We start from the raw sequence: 7555 nt of genomic DNA, 5'->3' as shown, positions 1-7555 counted from the left end.
CTGCTTGAGTAAACCATTTAAGTGCTGTTAGGAACTGCTTTATAAACTCAGGACAGGAAGGGAATGATTGATGATTCCCCTCTGGACAGACGCAGCTCCTACACTTCCCTGTGTTTATAATATATGTGTGTGTGTGCTATACCTAGATGCGGCCACTACTGGTCCCACTTGCTTAGCATGAAGGACTTGGCACAGGCTGACATAAGCTCCATTGTTGTGGGCCACCAAGGGAGAAAGTCATTGCTGCAATTCCCAGTGTTTTCCCTCCCCACCCCGCCCTTTGTGCACATCACCTCCCCCCTTACATTATTTCTTTACAAGCCAGCAAGAACAGAACCAAATGTTTCACATCTGCTCACATCATCCATCCATTTGCATGAGAATCAATGGCCAGTGTTTCAATGAGCCACAGCTCATTGGTTGAGAATGGGTGTGCAGAAGGGTAGGGTTCACTTCAGAGAGACATCTCTTCCCCTTTGCCAGATGTACCACTTCTAACAAACACAAACTTGCATGCACACACCACCCATAACATTCACAAATGAGTTTGTTAGAGTGTTTGTGTGTGTTTTATTTGTAAACCCCCCCCCCCCCCCAATACCCCAGCACCGTGTGCTCTTGGAACTGGTTACTGATTCTCAGACCTTTAATCAGGGCACCCCAGTTTTCATACTTTTAAAATACACACCAATGGTCCATTTGAAGAGAAAAGGACCACTCTAGCCTAAAGAATCCCTTAAGGTTATTTCAACAGACAATGCCTTTGTTTATGGGTGAAAAACTATGAAAAATTTGGTGCACAAAGAAAGAATGGGTTTAAATTGCCAGATGAAAATATCCTAACAAACTGAAGAATAACTTTGAGAAAAGATGCTTATTAGACTGAGGCCTGACCCTCTAAAGCTTTTTAAAAATCAAGACAGATTGCAATGATAGAACAGCAATGAAACATTAAGCATTTAGAATTTACAGTAGGGCAAGACAAGGAACGTATGATCCTCCAGTTATTGTTGGACTAGAATTCCCATTACCATCATCATCACCACCACCATCATCTTCATCCTTGTTTCACTGGTTAAAGTGGATGGAAGCGGGAATCCAAAAGTATCTGATGGGCCACACATTCCTCATCCTGGCATTACCATATAGGTGGACAATTTAGGGATCTGCAGATGTTCTTCACCTCCTGTGACCCCTCACTGCTGGGCACACTGCTAAGGCTGATGGAATTTGAAGTCCGGCAACATTTGGAGAACTAGAAGTTGCCTACCCCTGCAATGTAGCATCCAAAACTTACCATACACATTGCAATAGCAATAGCAAGTACATTTCTATACCATTTATCAGTGCACTTAAGCACTCCCTAAGGCACTTTACAGTGTGTAAGCTAATTGCCCCCAACAAGCTGGGTACTCATTTTAGTGACCTCTGAAGGATTCAAGCCTGAATTGAGCTTGAGCTCTTGGCTGGTTTTGAACTCACAACCTTGAGGTTTGTGAGTGAGTGGCTGCAGTACAGACATTTAACCACTGCGACACCAGGGCTCCTTTATGTTTTGTTGTAATGCTTAAATCAATATTATTGTTATTCTCAAATTGGAGAGGGGAGGCTGAGAAAAAGTGACTTTCCTAAAGACACTTTGTGAATTGAAATCAAGGGTCTTTTCACAAGTCTGCCACCCATTCATGGCATTCCTGGGCAAATGCATGTACCCTGAGACCCACTACTACTGATGCTCTGGTCTAGTTGCCCCCATCATACACTTTCTTTGTTTTCTTCCCACCCCCACCCCCCGCCTTTCTCACTCCAACTCCACGCTGTCAGCAGAGTGAGATTTATTTCCCAGGGCCTCTGCTTGCATTCATTCACAATCCAAAATTACACATGTAGTATTGCGCTATAAAGGAATTAAAATGTTGTGGCAAGGAAAACCATCTACCCAAGCTTGGTGCTCCCATAAAGATTGTCATTGGAGTACCTACCTAATCCAAGGCTTTGTACCAGCAGCAGGCCCAGGATCCCTCAGACCTAGAACATGTCCTCTTTTCCTGATTCATATGCACTTTCTGGCATCATTATGTTGGTTACTGATCTATAAGATTTAGGTTTTTTTGTGGGGTTTTCGGGCTTTGTGGCCATGTTTTAGAAGAGTTTCTTCCTGATGTTTTGCCAGCCTGAAAACCTCACAAAAAACTATGGATGCCAGCCATGAAAGCCTTTGACTTCACAATAAGATTTAAGTTTCCTGCCTCAAAAACTATGCTAGTGGAATAGAAGCCCTGGTAGGGTCTACCAAATTGGCAAATCTAAAGATATAATAAACAGGACTTTAAAATGTTTAACATAGGCGGGGTACAGACCGCCATAAAGAGGTGCCAGGGAGGCACCTCTCTTTGCTCCACAGCAGTGCTGCAACAACCAAACTGCGCAACACTGCTGCACAGCAACAAAGGAACATTAAAAAGTGGCTCCTTTTTGCAGCACAGTTGTGCCACTGCAAACCTACAAAGACGTCTCAATGGCATCGCAGCTGTGCATGTTAGGGTTGCGGGGCGTGTGCACGCACCGCCCCGAGGCAACCCTAGTATGTCATGGGCGTGCCGCAAAGGTTGGACCTAGTGATGCAAAAATACTAGCCAAGATACATCATGAGCCTGATGGAACCAGTGGACAGGTCTCTCTTAGGAACAGGATTAATAGTTATAGATAGTACTAAGAAAAGCAAGCTTTGCGCAGTGGCAGTATCGTAGCCAATGAGGTTAATCCGAGGCACGGTTATTGCTAATTGAAAACTTTTCCCAATACCCTGCCATGACGACTTGAAATATAGTCGGCAATGGCAATTTTTGACAGTCTCTATGGAGAAAAAGAAAAAAGAAAAAGAAAAAAAGAAATGCATGGAATTCCCAAAACAAAGATACGCATCCAACCTCTCTCTACCCCCACTAATTACTGCACCCAGGAATGCAATACGAATGGGAACCCTGATTAGCTTTGTCAGAATATGCAGCCAGCCAGTAGCAGATGAGCTTGGGATGAAAATAGCTGCCATTAGAGCTCATAGGTAATAATGTTCTTTGCACTTAAGAGTTATTCAATTTTTATTGATTTATGGAAGTTGAAAATTTGTGGTTTGATTTCATGTTATGAATCGACTAATCTGTCCAATTTGATTCCACTCAGGATCTCATTTTCCCAACATTAAATTTATACTCCCCCATTTCTAGATCTGCTGCAATTTTTTAAAGTCCTCACAAAAAATTGTGTGTATTTTTAATATGCATTTCTTCTAGCAGGTGTATTTTTTGCACATTTTCCTCATTTTTTCTCTCTACAACTAGGTCTTTCTAATTTAATCTGTTTATATTTAGAGTATGTTGCCTTGCCTTTCTCCAAAACCACCAAGGCAGTGTTCCCAATTAAAAAATGCAAGCTTCTAAACATCATCAAATCATTAAAAGTGATCAATAGTTAAACAGCAACACCAAGAAGAAACAATACTACCAATAAAACAAGTTAAAAGGCCAGATTGTAGAAGTTTACCTTGATGCCTCTTCTAAAAGTGGTGAGGACATGGAAACCACTTGCAGCTCTGAGGGAAAAGTATCCCACAAGTTGGGAAGAGAATCATAGAATTATAGAGTTGGAAGGGACCACAAGGGCTATCCAGTCCAATTCCATATCAAATATGTCTATGAAGCAGGCTTCATCTAGTGCTGAAATTCTCATAAGGGCCTCTCCTATACCTCTTAACAGCCAGATAGGTTCAGGAGAATATAGGTGGTCCCCCAGAGATCCAGGCACTAGGGTACTTAGGACTTCAAAGGCTAAAGCCTATACTTAGAAATGAGCCGACAAAAAAGTTGGTAACCGGTATTATACACCAGGTAACAGTCAAGGTGCTTCATTTTGGATGCTCTTCAAGGATAGGTCTAAGTATAACATATTGCAACAATCCAGAAGTGACATTTCTGAGGCATGAAGTTGTTACTGTGTCCCTTTCAGTCACTTCCAACTTATTGTGACCCTAAGGCAAAACTATCATGGGGTTTTCTTGGCAGAGGCAGAGGCTGAGAGAGAGTGACTTGTCAAAGGTCACCCATTGGGTTTTCATGGCCAAACAGGGATTTGAATCCTGAGCTCCTAGTTGTAATTCAATGTTCAAACCACTGCACCACACTGGTTCTCAAGGCATTCGCTTAGGAAAGGTTACAGCAGGTGCTCAAGGGTATACTACATAGGGAGGAGTGTATAACAAGGGCATTGCACCTCTAAATAAGAATTCATTCCCCCACCCATGAAATTTTTGTTCAGTCCCCAAATTTCTAGCATTACAGAGACTGAGGCCCTGTACACACCGGCCATTAAGGTCAGCATGGGGGTAGAGTCAGGGCGTTGTTAGGAAGGATCGAATTAGGGGAATTTTTAATTAGCTCAAATATTTACAAGAGGTGTGTTCTAACAACGCACACACAGGATCGTGTCCCTATGTGTATACCAGAGGTCGCCTAGTCCACCCCCAAGAGAATGAGACTCAGATACTAATGAGGTGCAATTAAACTATGAACATTTATTAAAGTCACACAACCAAAGGGATCACACACACACACACACACACATTCAATGCTATAGCGGGGAAGGGTGAGTTCGGGAAGCAAAGGATGGAAGAAAGAGGCACCACTGGGAATATTACCTTAGACGTCTTCTCCAAGAAGCTGGATGATGCTTGGATGGATAGTGGGTCACAGCCGTGGGAACGGGAAAGAAGGGGTGGCTGCGGTGGCTTAGGAGCTGAGTTCCAGCAGGCAAAAGCTAACTTAGCAGCCCGGTGACAGTGAGCTTGGCTTCACTTGGTGATTTCAGTGGAGCAAACAAGGTGCTCAGGAATCTCAGGCTCAAACAACGTAAAAAACAAGACCCATATCATCCAGGACCTCCTCCTGGATGAAGATGCCGACCTGGCTTGCTTCACAGAGACCTGGCTGGGAGAGGATAGCACTGCCATATGGGCACAGGCCCTCCCAGCTGGGTACTCTGTCAGTGAGCAGGTGAGGGGAAGTGGGCGGGGGGGGCGGAGTGGCTCTAGTCTATAAAAACCATCTGACCTTGGCCAGGATACCTGTCCAGAACACAGTCCATTTCGAGTGTATGTACCTTAGCCTGAAGACCAGGGATAGTTTGGGGATTTTGCTTGTCTACCGGCCACCCCGTTGTCTGGCAGACTCCCTGACCGAGCTGACACAGCTGGTCTCTGAGCTGTTGTTGGAGACCCCCAGACTTTTAGTTTTGGGGGACTTCAACATCCCGCTCGAGACCAGTTTAACAGGTGCGGCTCGGGAGTTCATGGAGACCATGACAAACATGGGCCTATCCCAATTGGTCAAAGGGCCCACACATTGTGCAGGTCATACACTCGATGCGGTCTTCAGTACGGAACAGGAATATCCGTGGGCGGAGGTGGTAAGTACCTCCGCATTGTCATGGACGGATCATTTCCTGGTGAAGACGAAACTTAGAGCCAATATCTGCCCCACCGGGGGTGGCGGACCCATTAGAATGGTCCGCCCTCGAAGGCTGATGGAGCCCATTGGATTCCAGACAGCCTTAGAGGGTTTAATTGTTGGGAATGCCGGTGATCCGGTCGATGCTCTGGTCAATACCTGGAACACCGATCTTACCAGGGCTATCGACATGATCGCTCCCAAGCGCCCTTGCCATCCCGCCCCAAATCGCCCTGGTTCACACCAAAGTGAGGAAGATGAAGCGGTTTGGATGACGGCTAGAGCGCAGGTGGCGGAAGACTCGACTCTTATCCGACAGAACTCGCCATAGGAACTTTCTTCATTCCTATTGGGAGGCAATACGTGCAGCGAAGAGAGCCTTCTCCTCTGCACGTATTGCGTCTGCAGAGTCCCGTCCAGCAGAGCTGTTTAAAGTGGTGAGGGAAATGACGCAGGTGACCCCTGCGCCAAATCCCTTACTTAACCCGACGACGGCCTGCTGTGACGCATTTAACAACTTCTTTGCAGACAAAATCTCTCAGATAAGAGCTGACTTAGATGCCACCGTTGAAACAGAGTCGACAGGCGAGGCGTCCAGTGACTCCGCCGATGTAGTCATACTGGATCAGCTCCAATCTGTGAGTATTGATGATGTGGACAAGCTGCTTGGTAAGGTGAGGAAGACAACTTGCCCTCTTGACCCTTGCCCATCATGGCTGGCCGTCCGGGGGGGGATGCATTGATGAGATTCATCACGGATATCATCGGTGCATCCTCAGGGAAGGACATGTTCCATCTTGTTTAAAGGAAGCGGCGGTTAGGCCGCTCCTGAAAAAACCTTCCCTGGACCCCCTGGATATGAGGAATTATAGGCCGGTGTCATTGCTGCCATTTTTGAGCAAGGTGATCGAGAGGGCGGTTGCCCTTCAGCTCCAAGCTGTCTTGGATGAAGCCGATTATCTAGACCCATTTCAAACTGGCTTTAGGACAGGCTTTGGGGTTGAGACTGCCATGGTTGCCTTGACCGACGATCTGCGTCTGAGCATTGACAGGGGGAGTGTGACCCTGTTGGTGCTCTTAGACCCCTCAGCGGCTTTTGATACTATAGATCACGGCATCCTCTTGGACCGCCTGAAGGGGTTAGGTATCGGGGGCACTGCTTTGCAGTGGTTCCGGTCCTTCCTCTCGAGCAGGTCTCAGAGGGTGCTACTTGGGGACTGTAGCTCCAGTAAGAGGTACCTCACTTGTGGGGTTCCTCAGGGGGCTATTTTGTCCCCGATGTTATTTAACATCTATATGAAGCCGCTGGGTGAGATAATACGGAGTTATGGTGCTGAGTGTTATCAGTACGCTGATGACACCCAAATCTATTTCTCCGTATCTCGTTCGTCGGCCTCGAATTCCGATGGCATCTCTTCTCTCAATGAATGTCTTCAGGCGGTAATGGGCTGGATGAGGAAAAACAGATTGAAACTGAATCCAGACAAGACGGAGGTGCTCATGGTAGCGGTCCCGAAACCAAGAATTGGGTTGCAACCTCCAGTCCTGGATGGGGTCACACTCTCCTCCAGTGACTGTGTTCGCAGTCTGGGGGTGCTCCTTGACTCGTCTCTCCTGATGACAAATCAGGTAAATGCGACGGTCAGGAGTGCCTGTTATCAGCTTCGGCTGATACGCCAGCTGTGCCCTTTTCTGGAAGTAAGGGATCTCGAGACGGTTGTGCACGCGCTGGTAACCTCACGCCTTGACTTCTGTAATGCACTCTACATGGGGCTACCCCTGTGCTTGACTCGGAAATTACAGCTGGTTCAAAACATGGCAGCCAGGCTTGTGTCAGGTACATCTAGGAGGGACCACATTACTCCGGTTTTGAGGTCCCTCCACTGGCTGCCTATCAGCTTCTGGGCCCAGTACAAGGTGTTGGTTATCACCTTTAAAGCCCTAAATGGCTTGGGTCCAAGCTATCTTAGAGATCGCCTCCTCCCGTACAATCCTCCCCGCGCTCTCCGGTCCTCTGGGAGGAACTTACTGCAGCCTCTAAAATCTAGGCTTGC

At 46.6% G+C, this 7555-nt stretch overlaps 1 non-coding gene across 1 annotated transcript; it reads left to right on the top strand.

Annotated features, from left to right (window-relative positions):
* Positions 1 to 2724: 2724 nt before the first annotated feature.
* On the top strand, positions 2725 to 2865 carry LOC121924517. Its single transcript, XR_006102635.1, has one exon. It is a non-coding gene; the product is annotated as a U4 spliceosomal RNA (small nuclear RNA).
* Positions 2866 to 7555: the final 4690 nt, after the last annotated feature.

This window comes from Sceloporus undulatus, chromosome 2, assembly GCF_019175285.1.
Source record: "Sceloporus undulatus isolate JIND9_A2432 ecotype Alabama chromosome 2, SceUnd_v1.1, whole genome shotgun sequence".
NCBI classification, from domain to species: domain Eukaryota; kingdom Metazoa; phylum Chordata; class Lepidosauria; order Squamata; family Phrynosomatidae; genus Sceloporus; species Sceloporus undulatus.
Note: the sequence above shows the minus strand (reverse complement) of the source record. Positions and strands in the feature narration are given on the sequence as shown.